Here is a 21485-nt window from a genome sequence, read left to right on the forward strand (position 1 = left end):
TGAGTAGCTGGGATTACAGGCATGTACCACTGCTCTCGGATGCCAGGGCATCTCCTGATCTTCATTATGTCTTCAAAAGCACAGAGTAAACTCCTCCCCATCCCCCGCCACAAATGGTTCTTGAACAAATGAATAAAATGTATTTAAAAAAAACCTTACTGGTAGATCTTGGGTACCACGTAACATAAATTTCTCCCTTATCTTACTGATTGAACATTTTTCATGTAATATCTTTGATTGAAAATATACAATCCCATTATAAATTCACGTACTCAATGAGTTCTCCTTGCTAAATATACTAAAGAGAGAGAGAGAGAGAGAGAGAGATCTTTTTTGACAAATGTATATTGTTGCTAGATATCCGGAAGCTGAATTACTTAATGTTTATTCATACCTGGTAAACCTCAAATGAAAACAGCAGACTGTTATGGAATGAGAAGAGTGAAGAATTTTAGCACTGATGTGATGATAATAAAATCACCAACTGTGGTCACACTTAGAACCCTTAAAATTATTTATGGGCAATGTACCTCCCCATTCTCTGAACTGGAACCAACCTCCCATCCTTTACTGATCATCCAAGGTCCAGAAATGTCACATCTGAGTCCCCAGCCTGCATGTAGACCCCATACACCATGCATCATTACACTTCTTGGTGGCCAAGCATGAATGGCAAGTCTGAAATAGAGTCACTTTATGACTCTATAGTCAGTTCCTTATGAGGGCCTGTAGCAGCATCCAGCATGTTTCATGTTCTGCTCCCTCTACCATCAACCCGGCCACTCTACCCATCATTTACATTTGCTCATCTTTAAACTTACCAAGCACACTCCAATCCAAGGACTTTGCCCCTGCTGTTCCCTACACCTATAATCCTTTCCCCAACAAATATCAACATGATTTTTTCTCTCAGAGCATTTTGGCCTCTCCTCAAATATCATACGCTGACACCCCATTTTTTGTGCCATGTCACTCCTCCTGCATACCCCTCTAGCACTTCAGCTTGCTTTATCTTTCTTCCAGCATGAAGCTCTACCCGCCATTGCATTGTATTTTTATTTGCTTATTATGTATAAAAAGAAGAATTTCATTTTATTCATGGCTATACATCCAGCACTGAGATCATTACTAGGCACATAGCAGTTGGTCAGTATTTGTTAAATAAATAAAATCATCTTCATGTCCTGCCCCTCTTTGCCACTGGGGCGTGGGAATAAGCTGTATGCCTTAATGATATTCCTGCCTAATTTACAACACATGCTCAAGTGAGAGACTGGCAAGAGTCAAGACTATAGCAGACAATTAATTAATTGTCTTAATAAGATTTCTTAGAGGCATCAGTGGTGTTCTGGAGCATGTGATCACTTCTTGTTTTTAAAGATAATGCGCCATATTCCTGTTTGAGAAAAAAAAGTCACCATATTATATTATATAAATGGGGTTAAGGTTCTGCCTCAGGTTTTTGTGCTGCTGCTGGTTTCAAGACTCAGGCTGCTGAGTGCCCAGCCTTTGCAAGAATCCACTTCAGGAATAATGACATCATGCCTTAACTCTTCTGAATCACATTTTCATCCACTGAGCAGTTCAGACAAAACCAATTACATGATGTCATTTTCTATTTTAGAGAAGAGGCCAGGGTGCTTGGATGGATATTTACTTCCCATTATTGCACTAGAACTGTGGCAGGCAGCTCGGTCTTGATACTAATGGTAGCTGTTGAAATGATAACTAACAAGGCTGGGCTGTCAAAATCAATTTTCTAGCTATGTGTGATGGTTTGCTACTCAGTTTAATGTTCAAAGGAGATTCAGGAGATAGAAAGAGTCAGTTATTTGTTCTGTAAATTGAGAACAGATCAATAAAATGTGCCTTCCAGGAATGCCAAAGACATCTTTGAACTAATTTGAAGAGGACTTATTAAAGAAATTACTTAACATGTAGATATATTAATTATTAGGCTAAGTCTTAAATGTATAATTAATGTGTGTGTGAATGTGTAATTTTTTTTTCCTTTCAGGATAACTTACTCCATTTCATTAGTCAGATTAATTTCAACACGATAAATATAAAAAAAGCAAATATCCAGCTGTGTGTGTCAAGATCCCTGCATGTTCACCAAAACCCATTTCATATTCTTGAACATATGTGGTTGGATTACATGTCTCAGTGTCCCTTGGGATGAGGTTTGGTAATATGACCCACTTCTAGCCCATGGAGTTAGAGCTAGAGTCACATTCACAGAAACCTTCCACTGGTGACCCTTCACGCTTTCTCCTTCTGGTTTGATGCAGCCTAGTGAGGTAAGTCGGATGTCTCTATTTGTAGATGATGGACTTACAAGATGGATGATGCTGGCCATATGAATCATGGCTTGAAGGGAAACAGTCCATCAGAAAGAGCATTTTGTAAACAACAAAACAAACTTCTATAGTGTTAAGCTACTGAGATGTGGGGGTTTAACTTTCACAGCAGCTAGCCACAGGGAGAACCGTGGTGACCTTCCTTGTCCCTACCTTGCATCATGTTTTCATAATCAAACACTTTAATTGGCTACTCTTCAGTTCTTCACCATACTTGGGTGATCAATACAACATCTCAATAACGAAGAAAACTTCTTTTATTTGAGACAAGGTTTTGCAATGATGCCCAGGCTGGCCTTGAACTCCTGGGTCCAAGTGATCCTCCCACCTCAGCCTCCCCGGCTACAGGCATGCACCACCATGCCTGGCTTAAAGAGAACATAGCTATTCCAGAAAGAGTCATTTTGTAAAGTGATGGTATATACGTATATCTGGGGTCAGAGCTAAGCTCTATTACATCAGTTTAGCTAGTTAAGGTGGCTTTAACTATCATATTGGGGCTTGGCTTATCCATCACCTGGCTTCTACTTCACAGTAAAATTAACCCCAGTGATGGGGCTGATACTGGCAAAAAAAATAAAATTACTAATAATATATGTAAAAGCAAATAAATAAATGAAAAGCAAATAACAATAAAAGGGTCATTCTTTTGAGTTAATGGTTTAATTTGGCACCCAAAAAACTCCACAAAGGTTTGCAAACAATAATATTTTTGCAATCAAGTATCTTTGCTTAATTTGCCTTGAAACAAAAGTTCTGCTACTTCACTGAAAATAAGAGCTAAATTTCCTAATGGACACATTGTTACTACCTTAAGGGAGAAGTCAAAAATAATTATTTTTGCACTTATTATGAATATGTAATCATTTTAAAATTTTGTACACCTTCCACCTGAAGCAATGTGAACTGTGAACAACTATTTTTTTGTAATTCTGGAAAGGACAATAAAAGAGCCAGTAACAACTCAACTATTAATTCCTATTTCTAGAAGTAGCTCCATTCTCCCTAAATTTATAAGGAAACATGAGATTCACCAAAACATTACCTAAATGAGAAGATCTTGATAATTAAACCGTCTGCATTGAAAAAGTTACTGTTCTTGAATAGAGAGAAACTTACCCAGCCAAAACACAGCCCTGAAAAGGAGAGCGATTCAAAGCTTGAGCCCTGAGGAGCAGCATGTGTTAAATTTAGAGTTCTTTGAAATACACAACAAAGCAAGCCCGCAAAATCCAATTCACCTAGCAGGGGGTCAATTATGCACTGTAATAAAAAATAAACATGCCAGCTAGCCAAGAGGAATCACAAACTGTTTCAAGTCTTCCTAGGTTTATTTCTCTTTCTGTTCAATTAATATTAATTTTCACTTTGTAAAAGTCAGGATCCTTCCCATATTAATTCTGACTTTGTAACATGTAACTTAACAGTTGCTGCTGCTATATCCAGTCTTTGTACCTGTCCAGTTGTCACAATCTGAGCTCTCTAGGGCAATATACTTTCTTTAAAAAAAAAAAATCTTTAAAGCAATGCTTCCCTGAGTGTGTTCCACAGAATGCAAGTCCTAAAAGAAATGACTAGGGAAAGAAAAGGGTTTCATTTTCATGTACAGCCCTTTCTTTGAACACTTACAATGTCTATTTACATATTTAAGGTTCAAGGAAACCCTTGTGTTAAAATACTCCATCCCATTTATTGAGCCTATGGTTCTCCAGACTTATTAAGCCACAGACCCCCTTTCGACATAAAATCTATTTACATTCCATGGAACAATTTGGAAAATGGTGGCATTAAATTTGACACAAAGATACAGATTACTCTATTAGAACCAATGTGTAAATCGTATAATTTTCTAAACAGTAAACCAAATATTAACCTGTTTATAATTGGTAAAACTTAGTTATCATATTTGCAAGTGTTCCATACTATTTAGTTCTTTTTTCTCATTGCAATATTTGGTAATTACCCACTTTCTACCAATAGTTACTCACTAGTCTCCAAAACGTTAAGAAACAAGACCAAATCAAACAAAACAAGACAAAAACAAAGAGCACAAAAAAGTGACTCCAATATTACAATTAAATTTTAAAAAGAAAAAAATATTTAAAAATGGACAAAGAATCTAAACATTTCTCCAAAAGAGATAATGAATGACAGTCTGGGTAATATGGTGAGACCCCATTTCTAAAATAACAAAAAGTGTGAGCTTTGTAGTCCCAGCTGCTCGGGAGGCTGAGGTGGGTGACTCACATGAGCTTGGGAGGTCAAGGCTGCGGTGAGCTGTGATTTCACTACTGTACTCCAGCCTGGACTGAGTGAGACCTTGACTCAAAGAGGGTTGGGAGAGTGGGGAGAAAGGGTGGCTGGCAAGATGGCCGAATAGGAACAGCTCCAGTCTGCAGCTCTCAGCAAAATCAATGCAGAAGTCAGGTGATTTCTGCATTTCTAACTGAGGTACCCAGCTCATCTCATTAGGACTGGTTAGACAGTGGGTTTATCTGATGGAGGATGAGCTGAAGCAGGGTGGGGTGTCATGTCACCGGGAAAGTACAAGGGGTTGGGGAAATCCCTCCCCTAGCCAAGGGAAGCCATGAGAGACTGTGTCATGAGAAACGGTGCACTCCAGCCCAGATACTATGTTTTCCCACGGTATTCGCAACCTACAGACCAAGAGATTCCCTCAGGTGCCTACGTCACCAGAGACCTAGGTTTCAAGCACAAAACTGGGAGGCCAGTTGGGCAGACAGAGCTAGCTGCAGGAGTTTCTTTCTTTCTTTTTTTTTAATACCCCAGTGGCACCTGGAATGCCAGCAAGACAGAATCATTCTCTCCCCTGGAAAGGGGCTAAAGCCAGGAAGCCTAGTAGTCTAGCTCAGCAGATCCCACCCCCATGGGGCCCAGCAAGCTAAGATCCACTGGTTTGAAATTCTCACTGCCAGCATAGCAGTCTAGAGTAGACCTGGGGCTCGAGCTTGGTGTGGGGAAGGGCATCCACCATTACTGAGGCTTGAGTAGGCAGTTTTCCCCTCACAGTGTAAACAAAGCCACCAGGAACTCTGAACCAGGTGAAGCCCACTGCAGTTCAACCAAGCTGCTGTAGCCAGACTGCCTCTCTAGATTCCTCTGTTCTGGGCAGGGCACCTCTGAAAGAAAGGCAGCAGCCCCAGTCAGGGGCTTATAGATCAAACTCCCATCACCCTGGGACAGAGCACCTGGGGGAAATGGTAGTTGTGGACACAGCTTCAGCAGATTTAAACGTTCCTGCCTGCAGGCTCTGAAGAGAGCAGTGGTTCTCCCAGAACAGTGCTTGAGCTCTGATAAGGGACAAACTGCCTCCTCAAATGGGTCCCTAAACCCCGTGCCTCCTGACTGGGAGACACCACCCATTAGGGATTGACAGACACTTCGTACCCGAGAGCTCTGGCTCTGGCATCTGGCGGATGCCCCCTGGGACGTAGCTTCCAGAGGAAAGAACAGGCAGCAATCTTTGCTGTTCTCCAGCCTCCACTGGTGATATAGGCAAACAGGTCTAGAGTGGACCTCCAGCAAACTCCAGCAGACCTACAGCAAAGGGGCCTGACTGTTAGAACGAAAACTAACAAACAGAAAGGAATACCATCAATGTCAACCAAAAGGACGTCCACACAGAAACTCCATCTGAAGGTCACCAACATCAAAGATCAAAGTTAGATAAATCTATGAAGATAAGGAAAACCCAGCACAAAATGGCTGAAAATTCCAAAAACCAGAATGCTTCTTCTCCTCCAAACGATCACAACTCCTCGTCAGCAAGGGAACAAAACTGTATGAAGAATGTGTTTGAAGAATTAACAGAAGTAGGCTTCAGAAGGTGGGTAATAACAAACTCCTCTAAGCTAAAGGCACATGTTCTAATGCAATGCAAGGAAGCTAAGAACCTTGAATAAAGGTTAGAGAAATTTCTAACTAGAATAACCAGTTTAGAGAAGAACATAAATAACCCGATGGAGCTGAAAAACACAGCACAAGAACTTTGTGAAGCATATGCAAGTATCAATAACTGAACTGATCAAGCATTAGAAAGGAAATCAGATATTGAAGATCAACTTAATGAAATAAAGCATGAAGACAAGATTAAAGAAAGAAGAATGAAAAGAAATGAACAAAGCCTCCAAGAATTATGGGACTATGTGAAAAGACCAAACATACATTTGGTTGGTGTACCTGAAAATGATGGGGAGAATGAAACCAAGTTGGAAAACACACTTCAGGATATTATCCAGGAGAACTTCCCCAACCTAGCAAAACAGGCCAACATTCAAATTCAGAAAATGCAGGCAACACCACAAAGGTACTCCTTGAAAAGAGCAACCCCAAGACACATAATCATCAGATTCACCAAGGTTGAAACGAAAAAAAAAAAAAAAAAAAAGTTACAGGCAGCCAGAAGGAAAATCTAGGTTACCCACAAAGGGAAGCCCATCAGACTAACAGTAGATCACTCTGTAGAAACCCTACAAGCCAGAAGAGACTAGGAGGCAATATTCAACATTCTTAAAGAATTTTCAACCCATAATTTTACATCCTGCCAAACTTAGTTTCATATGCAAAGGAGAAATAAAATCCCTTATAGACAGGCAAATGCTGAGAGATTTTGTCACCACCAGCCTGCCTTACAAGAGCTCCTGAAGGAAGCACTAAACATGGAAATAAAAGTCCAGTACCAGCCACTGTAAAAACATACCAAACTGTAAAGACCATCGACACTGTGAAGAAACTGCATCAACTAATGGGCAAAATAACCAGCTAGCATCAGCATGACAGAATCAAATTCACACATAACAGCATCAACCTTAAATATAAATGGGCTAAATGCCCCAATTAAAAGACACAGACTGGCAAATAGGATAAAGAGTCAAGATCTACCAGTGTGCTATTTCAGGAGACCCATCTCATGCGCACAGACACAAATAGGCTCAAAATAAGGGGACGGAGGAAGATTTACCGAGCAATGGAAAGCAAAACAAAGTGGGCTTTGCAATCTTAGTCTCTGAGAAAACAGACTTTAAGTCAACAAAGATCAAAAAAGACAAAGAAGGGCATTACATAATGGTAAAGGGATCAATGCAACAAGAAGAGCTAACTGTCCCAAATACATATGCACCGAATACAGGATTGGTTGGTTGGTGTACCTGACTGAGCAAAGAAGCTCAGTATCACTAGGATTAGGGAAATACATGTCAAAACCACAGTGAGCTACCATTTCACACCCACTACCATAAACGAAAAGACAAATATTAACAAGAGCTGGTGAGAATGTGGAGAACCAGGAACCATTATACACTGCTGGTGGGAATGTAAAATGACACAACTCTTTAGGAAAACTTTCAGTTTCTTATGGTTTAAACATAGTTTCCATATGACCCAGGAATTCTACTCCTGGATATAAAACAAAGAAAGATACATGAAAACATTTGTCCACACAAAAGCTTATATATGAATGTATTCTTACTCATATAGCCAAAGCATGGAAATGGCTGAAATGTCCATCAACTGATGAACAAATAGATGAAATGTGGTGTATTCATTCAATTGAATACTATTTGACCATAAAATGGAATAAAAAATGGATCAATTTTACAACATGGATGGACCTCAAAACGTTATTCTGTGTAAGAGAAGCTGGTCACAAAAGACCACATATTTTGTGATTTCATTTCTATGAAATGTCTGGAATACGCAAATCCATGGAGACAGAAAGTAGATTAGCAGTTGCAAAGGGCAGAGTGAATTGACAAATGAGGAGTGGCTATTAATGGGTACAGGGTTTCTTTTGGAAGTAACAAAAATGTTCTAAAATTACATTGTAGTGATGGTTGCATAACTCCATGAATACACTGAAACTCACAGAATTGTACACTTCATACAAGTGAATTGTATGGTATGTGAATTATATCTTAATAATGCTGTTATTTAAAAAATAGGTGACTGGCTACTTGTTAAAACTCTTGTAAATGGCTGGTGTGAAACAAAGGAAAGCTGGAAAAAAATGGAAAGCTTTTTATTTTTATAAGGATTTTGGTCACTGTTTTCTCTTTTCTTCAAGTAGCTTCAATTAGTAACAATGGTTATGGGTACATATATGTACATTTTTTAAAAAAGAAGCTCAAACTAAGGAGAGTTACACTGACAAAAACCTGGGGTTACAGCACTGGGACTAATTTTTATGTCAATCAGAGACCTAAATAACAATGGTTAAAATATCCTAAAATACTACTCGACATAATGAAATGACAATTTGTGAGAATAACATCACTAGGATACTTGAATTAGAATACTAATTTAGGGGCCTCCCACCATTTTAACATTTTGGCATATAAATCATCGAGCACCATTAAAATTAGCATATCTAAGCATACATTGTTCTCCTATATATAATTTGAGTGTTCTTAAGTTCTCTTCTGCTATCAAACTTTCTTTCCAGCTAGGAGTGTGTCTCTAGGTTATAAATTACTTTAGGGGGTTCCTATTATTTCATACTTCAGTCCTGTTTCCTGGAAAAAGAAATGCAAGCTCTTTGAAAGCAGAACTCATTTCTGATGTTCACACTTTATTCATCTGTAAAGTTTTGCTATTCAAAGTGAGGTCCATAGCACAGTAGTGTCAGCATCACCTGGGAAATGCACAAATCTAAAGACCCACCTCAAACCTGCAGAATCAGATGCTACGGGGCCAGGGGGTTGAATTTGTAACTACCTCTGTAGGTGACTCAAACGTACTCTTCAGTTTGAAGAGTTAAAGATAAATGGCTGAGTTATGACTCCCTCTAATATTTCCTTACTGTATCATTTTGGCAAGTTACTTCAGGTCTCTGCATCTCAGGCTCTATGTTGGCGAGATGAGGATAAAATTAATATCATTTTTATTGCACTGTTGTGAATAATTAGATAATGTATATAAAAGTAGTTTTTAAATATAGAGAGTTACATAAATGTCAGTTGCCATTATAATTGCTAAGCAAGTCACAAATAGAAAATAATAAAAAACATACCATTTGATGTACTGAATAATGTCAGTCATCTGTCTAAACAGCAGGAGGTTTTAAAAAGCAGGGAATGTTTTGAATCAGGACGATATTACACTAAAACTTACATGTACTGTGGAAGTCATGATGGTAAGTGGCTTATACGCATCACTCCATTATGCCTTATACAAAAAGTAAGAATGTACAGTTATTACAGAAAATTATTCATTTTACAGATGAGGAAACTTAGTTTCCAAAATCAGTCAAATGTTGATTGTAATCAACTGATTATATATCCAAAACTCGAGTCCATATGCATATAAGTACTGCACTAAAATGATTCTCACTTGTAACCTAAATGAATTTTTCTTTTTATTAAGGTATAATATATACATAGTAAAATGCACACATATTAAATGTACAACTTTAAGAATATTTATGTATGTATACAGACTTGTAACTACTACCTAGATCAAAATATAGAACATTACTCTATAGTCTTCTGCATGCTTCTTCCTGTCAGTATTTCCCAATCCCAGGGGAAAACTCTATTCTGACTTCCAGAACTGTCTATTAGTTTTACTTGTTCTTGAACTTCCTATAAACAGAACAACAGAGTAAGCAGTCTATTGCACATGACTTAACTTGTTTCATTTGCTCCACATTATCTCTGAGAGATTTATCCACATTCTGTGTATAGCAGTGGTTTATTATTTCATATTGCTATGTAGAAACTTATATATTTGAACGATAAATAGGAGAACTCTAGTCAAATTATTTTTATAATCATCCCAATGGTGCAGACAGTAGAGCCTGGCTGTTTCCTATTAGGCAATGTGGTTGGGTTGAAGCAAAACTAAATAAGAAGGCTTGGATGTGTCAATCACTGGAAGTCTTTCTTGTGTGCAAGTTCAAGGACATATGTTCTGATAAAAATCCAAAACCAAGATAATGAAAGCACCCTGGAAAATACTCAAAAGGAGAAAATATTGGCTGCTATGTCATTATAGAAATGCAGTACAGATTACCTGGACATCTGGGGAAAAGGGAAAAAACTCAAACACAACATTGTACACCTACTGTCCATGGAGTTCATGGCAGTTCATAGAGTCTTTATTATAGACTTCAGGAAAAGAGGCTGCACAAATATTAGGTAAAATAGGCACGATTCCATAATAGCTTAACTTGACTATTAGCAAGGCATCAAGGGATGTAATTCTGAGTCAGAATCTTCATATGACCCCAGTGAGGAATAAAAGGAGATGATAAATGATGACCTGGTGTAGCTATCCATGGAGCCCTTTGATTAACACAGAATTGGATTTATAAGTCAAATTCATGTTAACTGATCTAGTTCTGTGGCTAGAAAAATCATAAATATAATGTGCATTGACTTCAGGAAGGTATTTGGCAAAATATGTCCTTGAAGATACAATAAAGAAATACGGACAGACATGACGGCTCATGCCTGTAATCCCAGCACTTTGGAAGGCCAAGACAGGCAGATCACTTGAGGCCAGGAGTTTGAGACCAGCCTGGCCAACACAGTGAAACCCCATTTCTACTAAAAATACAAAAAATTAGTTGGGCATGGTGGCACACAACTGTAATCTCAGCTACTTGGGAGGCTAAGTCATGAGAATCTCTTGAATCCAGGAGGCAGAGATTACAGTGAGCTGAGATTGCACCAATGCACTCTAGCCTGGGTGACAGAGGGAGATTGTAGCTCAAAAACAATTTTAAAAAAGAAAAGAAAAAGAAAGTATTCCTAGCAGAAGACCTAGTCAATACATGAGTCTCTACCTAAGGGGGGATATTGAGGCTGTATCTTTTATCTTATCCTATTCAACATTTTTACAATGGTATAGTAAAAACATTCAAGTTGTGATGACCAAATGTATGCATGACATGAAACTGGGGAAAACTGTGTCTGTTAAATGATAGAATTAAGATCCAAAAAGTTTTACTGAGCTAAGTCAAAACTACAAACAAAAAAACTTAGTAGTACTAAATTTAAAGTCTTTAATCTGGATTCAAAACACAACTGCACAAGTAAAAGATGGGGAAGAAAATCTTGCTGAATTTGGATTTAGCTGATTATAAGCTCAATTGTTAGTATTTTGTTGTGGATAGCAAAAAGAGCTGCCATATGTGTTTGTTTATTACAGTATGCCAGCCTAGATTCCCTGCATAGCTATTCTGCTGAAAAAACTATGAAAACAAACTAAACACCCTTAAGAGACATTAACACCAACTCCAGGTTTCACCTGGAAGATATCTGCCGGGTCTTGGCAACCATGAGCTTCCATTTGTATGATTTCAGATGTGGGGGTTAGACCAATGAGAGACAAAATCTGAAGACTTTCCAGTGTGGGGATTCTCACTGGAGATACCTTATACAATTGGAACAGCACTATAAGCTGAAACTGGAAATAAATTCTTCCAGAAAGCAAAAAGGGAAATTGCCTGATGAATTGAGCACTAACTAAGTGAAGGGGAAAAAAAAAATCTCCCATGAGATTTCATATCCACAACCTGGTCTGTATTTGAGTTTATGGCTTGCATTCATACTATTTTTGTAAGGAGTTGGGGTGTGAATTTATTGGTCACTGGTTGGTTTCCCACCTCTACACCTGTGGAGAGCTACTTGAAGCAAACAAAAATCATCCTTGATATGAACCCAGCTCTCAGACAATACTTAAAAGAAAGTTCCATAAAAATGCATAATATATAAAATAACAAGTCAACATGAATAAGAAGAGCACAAATAGCAAACAACAACTTCAACTCATAATTCTTTTAGATATAGGAATTATCTAAGAATGTCTAACACATTTCAGGAAATAAATAAAAGGATGATAATATGATTAAGGAAGAAGTAACTATTAAAAATGACCAAACCTATTTCAAAATAAAGCAGAAAAAAATCTAGGAATTAAAAAGATGACAATTAAAATTAAAAACCAGTGGATGTTTTCATGCTTAGGATCAGGTTCCAAGCCCAGTTGAGGGCTGAGGAGAGTGGGTGGACATGAAGCAGGGAGCTAGAAGAATGCTTGAGAAACAGCAGGTAGATGAAACATGGCTTTATTCAGCAGCTCTCACACAGGGTCAGTGTTACTTTTATACATTACACAAACAATAGTGGCTGAAAGCTAGATGGTGAGCTTTTCTACGTTATGTCTACATGGCTATGATTATATAAGACATGGGGCTGTGCACTTGCACCACAAACCTGCTAAGTCATCCAGGTTGTTTACCTCGGTTTATGCCTGCTGCCCTATACCTGTTTACCTCGGCCTATGCCTGCTGCCCTATGCCAGCTAGTCTAATCTAATGATAAAACATCTGTAAGGAACATAGCTGCAGTGCAGATTAGACTAGCTGAAGGAAAAACTATTGACCTAGAAGGTAGTTATGAAAAAGTGATTTAAAAGGCAGCACAATGAGACAACTAGGTTGAAATCATGAGAAAGTTGTTGGGAGGCATGCCAGAGTGGGAAAGTCTACTGAGAAAAGGAAAACAGAATGAATGGGAGGGAGGCAACGTAGAAATCAGCTGTAAGTTCTTGAGAACTGATTACCTCAAACCTCAGATTTACGAAGCACAGGAAATACTGAGGAGGATACTTAGAAAGAAATCTACACCTGGAGACTTAGTGAAATTTCAGAACACCCAATACAACATGAAAATATTAAAAGCAACCAGAGGAATAACAATTACCATGACTTCCCAACAGCAACAGTGAATGTTAGACCATAGGAGAAACTGTTGCCAATGTGCCAAGAAAAACAAGTGTCAACCTGGAACTGAAAACCCAGTGAATCCATCTTAATACAAAAGATTTCAAAAGGCCATTTTTCATTAAAACAAATGGAAAACCTTTAACAATCTTCCCTAGAAGAATTCCTATAGAACCAACCCCAGTCAAAAGGAAAATAATCCCAAATGCAAAGTCAGAGATGCATGAAGGAGAGGTAAAAAAAAAATACTGATAAATATGTGAGTGAATTTCAGTAAGCATTGACTGTAGTAAAAATGTCTAATTTGTGTGGTTTAGGAAGATATAATTAAATACTAGACAACAATGGCTGAAGCTAAAATGCTGAACATATTTTATCATTTAAGAGAATCATAAAAATTTTAATTAAAGTATACATGTCAAAATTTCTGGAGTAACCAAGAGATTAGAAAAAAGAGTAAAGTATATAATTTCAAGCTAGTTCAAAGGAGAAAAGGGAAAAATTAAACCTGGCAAAAGAGACAAATATAGAGCTGCATCACCATAAATACATTTCAAGTAGGATTATTGAATGAAAAATGAAGTTTCATAAGAATACATGCAATGAGTTCATTTTTTCAGTATGATTCTTTTTTTAAAGAAGTCCAAAATGTGTAAAATTAAACTATATCTTTAGAGGTGCTTGGTATGTAGTATGACTGTAAAAGAAGAATGAGAAAAGTGAATGAAAAATTCATATCAGCCGTTACATTGGTGGGAAAGAAAATGAAGGGATAAGAAAAGGGTAGCAGAGGGCTTCTAAGATAGGGAAAGCTGCTTATTTTATTATTATTCTTTGTGTCTTTGATAGGCATTATAAATATTTTAGCATATCTTCAATATATAATTAAAAGCATGCATGAGCACACGCGTGCACACATGCGCACACACACACACATTAATATTCTGTTCTATACTAGGTTAGATAATCCTGGAGCATTGGTAGTAACTTCACTTTAAGAAGACAAATGGGCATGAATCTGAAAAAAATCAGTGTAGTGAATTGTCTCTTAATCAGAGTGTATAAGGGCCGAGCACTGCGGCTCACGCTTGTAATCCCAGCACTTGGGAGCCAAGGCAGGTGGATTACAAGGTCAGGAGTTCGAGACCAGCCTGACCAACATGGTGAATCCTCATCTTTACTAAAAATACAAAAATTAGCTGGGCATGGTGGCACACGCTTGTAATCCCAGCTACTCAGGAGGCTGAGGCAGGAGAATTGCCTGAACCTGACAGATGGAGGTTGCAGTGAGCTAAGATCGTGCCACTGCACTCCAGCCTGGCTGACGGAGTGAGACGTCATCTAAATAAATAAATAATAAATGAACAAACTGGAATAAAATAAATAAATATATTCTTATTTATTTGAGGTTGGAATAACATAGAATGGTGGTCTCTTCACAATGCTTTGCCTTTCTATTAATGAAAGGAGTTTCTCTCTACTTGTTGTTAGCTCATTGGCTGGCCATAGATCACCTGGTGTCTCATGCCTGAGAGGTGATTAGGAAAATTAAGCCTTATTGTGGAGGGAAGCATTGGGCAAGGCATGGAGCTCAGATGGTAAGAGGGTCAATCTGAACTTCAAACTAATTTACCTCCATAGAAACTCAGAAATACCCAGCAACAATTCTGTCTCGGGAGATTGTTAACATATGACTGCTTTTACATTTATCCAGATTGGTTGGTTTACTTATAAATGTAATCTAGAATGAAGGTAAAATGTCTTTAAAGATCAATGCAAATGGAAAGTTGGGTTTACTGCAAAATAGCTTTAAACAAAACACTTAAATTATTTAACAAGGTCTATATTGCTTGTTTAAGAATATACAAAAGCAGACAGCTGCCTTACAAGCTATAAATAGTTTAAGAAACAAAATCAATCTGTTCTCTTCAGAAATGCTTTGATTTATCTTAATCACGCTTAAATGGTGAAGCTCCCAATACAACCTATACATAAATTATGATTGTACAAAGGTGATTGGATGGCACTTCATGTCATTACTAGTGATAAGAGGACTATCAATATCTTCAGAACTCAACACCACAGCAGACAGTAAAAGAGCTTAAAGATTTACTCAGCCTCAATGAAAACTCGATGTTTTTACACATGTAAGGTATCTAGAATGGCGCTTTGCACACTTGCCAAATGTTAGCTATTGTGATTTTTATTTTCATGAAGTAGGAAATTCTTTTGGTTAATATATATGTATATATATGTGTGTGTGTGTGTGTAAATACACATATAATTTACATATTTACACATATATTTGCATATATATATTAACAAAAGGTATGAAACACAAAAAAGCTATTTCAAAGCAAATATACCCAGGAAAAAAAAGAGAAAATATGATTGTTATATCGCTATAAACAAGGGGAAATTATGTATTTGGCAAATTGGAATGGGGTATTTTTAAGATGAGAGTTATGAAATTTCTATCACAATTATCAAAACATTTATGACACGTTTTTATAAGGAAATTAAATCAAACAACACAAAATATCAGGCAAAAAACATTATGTTTATTTCCACATAAAATAATATGAAATGCAAAGAATCAAAGTAACATGCTGAAGTCCTTCTCCTTGACCAACAAAACTATATTCTGCACATGAGAAATGATACAAAACTGCACAGAAGTTTGTGTTAGTACTTGACCTCTCAATGAGATTGCAATTATGTCCACACAGGGACATAATTTCTCTATTGTTTTACCAAAATATCAATAATTAGGGGAAAAAAGAAACTCATACTGAAATAATGACAAAAACTAGCATTTGCAGGATAAATGTCACTTGAAAAAAACAATTTGCCAGGAATTTTATGTGCATAACGCAGCAACTCTGTGAGACAGGTATTACATTACCATAATCATGATTGCTATTTTGAGATGGGGAAATTGATGCTTAGAGGGATTAAGTAACTTGTCAGAAATTATCCTGTAAGTGGTAGAATCTGAGCCACCTACCCACCATGTCTTATAGCTTCAAAGTCAAATCTTTTTATTATTTGACAGTTCTATGAGTCTTCCCCCAAAACTGCAGACTAGATCTCTTAATAGGAATGTCATTAATATGCATACATAATATTCTTAGCCCTATGAAAGATTCTGGAAAATTAGAGATAACACAGAGCCCTCAACTTTCAGATTCTTTTTCTTAAGACTGGGGAAAGCCAAGGAGCTATAAAGATATTAATCAATTCTCCTAGCATAGTCAAATAAGGTAAGTATCTATTTAAATTTAGATTGATTAAATAAAATTAGATTTTAGTTCCTCAGTTGCACTGGCCACATTTCAAATACTCATTAGCCACATCTGTCAAGTGGCCACTGGTTTGGATGGCACAGATATGAAGCATTTCCGTCATCACAGAAAGTTCTATTAGATAGCACTGCTCTAGAGACTTGCCACTCAAAGTGTGCTTTCAGCACCAATTCTATCACCTAGGAGCTAGTTGGCAATGAAGACTCTCTGACCCCAACCTACAGAATCAGAACAGTAGTAAGAGTCCCCATTGATTCCTATGTACTTGAACATCTTAAATAAGGTGCTTTAGAAAAAAGCTCCAAGGGCTTTCTTCAAACAGTCACAACCAAGTAAAATATGTAAATATGTAGGCAGGTGGGTGAGTGAGGGAAACAGTGAGGAACTTTTAGAAAAAAACATAGAGAACTTTACATTCAAAATAAACACTAAGAAATCGGTAATAAACGTCATCGTCATCCTACACGGTTGGCCATATGCCAGGCATCACACAGAGACTTTGCATATATTAAAACTTCTTTTGGACAGAAATTTTTGAACAGTGGTTCATGTGGATGATGTATTCACCTTGTGTTTCGATAAATGCTTGAGAAGAGGGAGTATTTCCACTGAACCTTGAATAGGCATCCTAATTTACAAGAATTCACAAAGCTCTGAGTGGGATGCACTTAAGCTATGCTCTTGAATGTCAGCAGACTTGTGGTCATGTCTCTAAAAATGATATTCTAAGCCAGGTGTAAGTGGATGGCTTCCCAGCTCTTAGATGAATGCCAGGAAGGTAGTTTTAGAGTCCCTTTAGAGTGATACTGGATGATGTCAATATGAAACTGCAGCCATGAAGTCTAGAAAAATGTTATGAATTACTAAGAAGGATTCAAGAAGGTTCCAGAATACAGAACTCACTCAGCTGATACCTCTATCACCACTTGATTCTCATCTAGAGTTTAGTAGAATCATTTTTGAATTAACAAAAAAAAAAAAACAAGTTCTTAAATCTGCCTATGTATCTTCCATCCACAGGGGCCAAACTGGTTCAGATAGATAAAACATTAGTTCATAGTTTCTGAGCTAAAAACTGCCACTGAAGTTGGCACATAACCTATATTGATATTCATAATTTTGGGGAAGGGTATTATACAGTAACTTAATGACACCTGTACCATTAATTTTAGGAAATCCCATCATTGAAAATACTCTGGCTTATCACTCCAGGCGATTTCTAGAAACCCTGATGGTTGTCCCATGAAAAGTGTTGATTTGCAAAATGACCTTGGATACAACAGGCAAGGGAAGAATGTTGTGGCCTCCATGGCTGGTCACCACATCCAATGGTTTCAATGACCTGAGGTCACATAAAGTTTGTAACAATCCTTTTAGGTAATTTACATGATCAAGGTTTTCATCACAACAGTCACAATAAAAGCATTAGTTTAAACAATATGACATGCTTCTTATATATCAGGCACATTTAATTATCACTCTTTAATAATATTTTAAACACTATATGTGGGCATTCTTTAGTAGACTACCTCCAAACCAAGACCGTATGAAAAAGCCAGGTGACTATTACCTGGTAACACCAATAAAAGCAGCAGCAATATACTCCAAACTAGGGGTTCAAGCATCAGGTTATAAAAGATCTAAATGTAAAGTAATTAGGCATTCAATATCAATAAACTATTATTTAAGGACTTGCCAGGATCTATATTAATCCATGTCCAAAGAACAGGATTGAAAAAACATGCTTTCCATGCAGATGCACATTCAGACTCAATACAATTACTATGCAAATGTCTAACGACAAAATTAACTTGCTTAGCCAAAACTTTCCCTTGGAGATGAGTAGACAGATTTCTGTGAATCTAGCTGCATAAGTGTTTTTTTGGTTCATGTTATAACCCATTGTTTTTCTACATAAATGGATATAAATAAATACCACCATCATTTCCTCCCCCACAAACCAATCAGATTCTTCAGAAACTTTGCTAAAACCCAGCTTTTAAATGTCTAATGGCATCAGTATCACCCCACGCCTTTATGGAAAAGTGTGACAAGCAATTCACATTTTATTCTTCATTGGCTTTTAATTCTATTGAAATAGGATTTGAACATTTCAAAGTGTAGACACCATGTTATTAGAATATTTTATGGAGTGTCAAGCTCTGTACAAACATTATTTCATTCATCTGCATGATTTCCTTTCTGGAGTGGGTGGTATGTTATTATTACTGTTATTAAGTGGGATAAATTAGCTTGGAAGGTCAGCTTCTTTACTTTAAAGGAAAAACTTACATAAGAGTCCAGAATGACAACCTCAAATGTCTGTCATCTGAGGCAGGTAATGTAAATAAGGTAAGCAGGCCAAACTGAATATGTGATAAAAATGGATTGTGAAAAATGAGAGAATACATGCCCCCAATTCTCTGTTTCATCTAAGGATGGTGGTGTAGCATAGTGGTTAAGAGTGAAAGCTTGAGCAATTTCTTGTTGGAAAGAAATATGCTTTCTCTTGAAGTCAGCATATTTAGACCTAGGGAAAAGCTTCCTTTCTACCCATTAAGAAAGGCAAACCAGATATAGGTGATGGGGAGTAAGGCAGCAAATCACACTGCCATGTGTGTACCTATGCAACAATCTTGCATGTTCTTCACATGTACCCCAAAACCTAAAATGCAATAAAAAAAAGAAAGGGAAACATAATTTGTTGAAAGGTAAAGAACCTAAGACATTAGAATTTTATCATGAAGATGGATGAGGAGGGAATGATGGTTTACTGAAATGAAATATTCATGTACTCATTCAAAAAATATTGATTGATCATGAGAGATGGAATATACAAATGGACAATGGCCAGACAATATATGACAACAGAACTCTGAGCACAACCTCTGCAGTAACCAGCTGGAAGCTAAACCACAATGTCTATAGCAATTGGCCCCAACAATCCTGATACGGTCAATGACTGCCAACTTCCCTTTCCTTGGCTCCCTCCTTTCAGCTCAGGATCAACCAGAGGAAGCCAAATCTGTTTCTCAAACCAACCACATCAGATGTTCACATCTAGTTAGCTCAACTCCAGCTTCCTCATGCAATTGACAGTGACTGACTCCCTTGCAAACTCTAAATAAATCACCTCTGCTTGTTCTCATTTGTGTGGTCTTCATTTATTTTCACAAGTTTATAAAGTGATTTGGTAAAAGGACAGATAGGGAGATTCCAGAGAGGGTAAAAGGCAATGAGAGTTGTGCAGGAGACAGCATGCCAGGAGTAGTACAGGTGGCTGAGGATGCCTGGAAGACAGGGTGGTGTGTGCGTGTGTGCGCGTGTGTGCGTGTGTGTGTGTGTGTGCATGTGCACATGCGCATTAGGGGCATAAATAGGAAATTACTTTGAATAAAGAGAGCAGGAATATTATGCAGGGCATTACATGACAAACTTGCAATTCTCTATCCTAGTAATGGAAAGTTATAATTTAAAAAAAAATAAATAGGTGACTCGAAGACAAGCAAATAACTGAGAGTCACTCTAGGTTGCTGCGTGGCATTGTTCATGGAGAACAGGTTAGGAAGTAAATAATAACAGTAAATAACTTGTAAGTGGTGGAGGTGGGACAGCAGGCCAAGATGACCTCTGCAACGCTCATGTTGCTCTCACCTGGATGTGCTATGTCCCAGCTAGAGAGGGAACAGTGCTTCACACTTGAACTTGCTTCAAGCTAGGTCTCTTACACTTACAAAAAATAGGTTGCCTCATTAGGAGGCCATTTTGCAGGTGGCATATAAAAATATGTCATTGTATAAAAGTGCAGTTGGTTAAAAAATATAACTACCTCTAGAGAATTTCATATAAGATGATTTTGGATAAAATGTGACTGACATGAAGAAATTTGCAATAGACTGACTGTTTATGTCCTGATCCAAAATTCGTATGTTGAAATCCTAACCCCCAAGATGATGATGTTAGGACGTGGATCCTTTGGGAAGTCACAAGGTCCTGAGGGTGTTGCCCTCCCTCATGAACGGCATTAGTGCCCTTATAAAAGAGGCACCAGAGGGCTCCCTGGCCGCTTCTTCCATGTGAGGTTACAGTGAGAAGGCTATCTGTGAGATAGCGGGCTCTCCCCAGACACCAAATCTGCCAGCAACTTGATTTTGAATTTCTCAGCCTCTAGAACTAGGAGAAATTAATTTCTGATCTTAAAAAACTACCTAATTTATGGTGTTTTGTTAAAGCATCCCAGAAAAAGCGAAGGTAAAAGGATTTTTTTCATCTTTTATACCTGTTAAATCTATACTGTATACATCTTATTTTTATATTAAAATTTATTTTTCTCATAAAACTGCTGTATATTAAAAGCAGAAAATAAACCCTTTAAAAGATCAACCAACTTCTTTACTGCTACTCTGCAAAGTGTAAAGACCAAAAAAAAAAAAAAAAAAAAAACCCAAAACCAGTTCCACTAAACAAACTAACAATTATTTCACTTCTCAATGAAAAACAAAATATTCACCCCAAACCTTTCACTCACAATTAACAGCAAAGATAGGAATCTACTCAACATTACTGGGTACAAGCACATTCACCATTTTTTTGCTCATGCCTGTATCATCTCTCTTGTAACAAACTTTTGGAGGGTAGGTCATTCTTCAAGACACTATATAAAGACAAATACTAAAGGATTTTTCTTGGTTGTCTTGTGCTAAAATAGTATGGTGAGACAGACTGCAAAATCTTATTATTTAAAAAATGATCACTATGATAGCATGCTAAGTTATATGAGATCATTCATAATATGTTCCCCTTGGCTAATTTGAAACCAAATCTTTGATTCTCTCTGTATCAAGCATCCAGACAAGATTAATCATTGATTAAGCCAGAACATGTATTCCTATAATTTACTGCATGGTTTTGATTACGATGCAAAAGCTTTGGTTTTGCTGTACACATCATTTTGATTACTGCCCCTGCCTGATTACCATCCTTGAATGATGGGAATTAATACTCAGCCCAAAGATAGGAGCCTATGGAGGAAATAGGAAATCTGTGTAAGCATCCATGTGTGTGATGGTGGGGAGT

At 37.4% G+C, this 21485-nt stretch overlaps 1 protein-coding gene and 1 long non-coding RNA gene across 3 annotated transcripts in view; both read right to left on the reverse strand.

Annotated features, from left to right (window-relative positions):
* The window catches only part of PLCB1 (phospholipase C beta 1), a 757711-nt gene that overhangs the window by 418713 nt on the left and 317513 nt on the right, over nucleotides 1-21485 (reverse strand). The window lies entirely within an intron of this gene.
* On the reverse strand, nucleotides 11978-14264 carry LOC116563032. Its single transcript, XR_004274175.1, has 2 exons — nucleotides 12655-14264; nucleotides 11978-12620 (listed from the first exon to the last, which is right to left on the reverse strand). It is a non-coding gene; the product is annotated as an uncharacterized LOC116563032 (long non-coding RNA).

The sequence above is a fragment of the Sapajus apella genome, unplaced genomic scaffold, assembly GCF_009761245.1.
Source record: "Sapajus apella isolate SASKATOON/1434 unplaced genomic scaffold, GSC_monkey_1.0 scaffold33, whole genome shotgun sequence".
Classification (NCBI taxonomy): domain Eukaryota; kingdom Metazoa; phylum Chordata; class Mammalia; order Primates; family Cebidae; genus Sapajus; species Sapajus apella.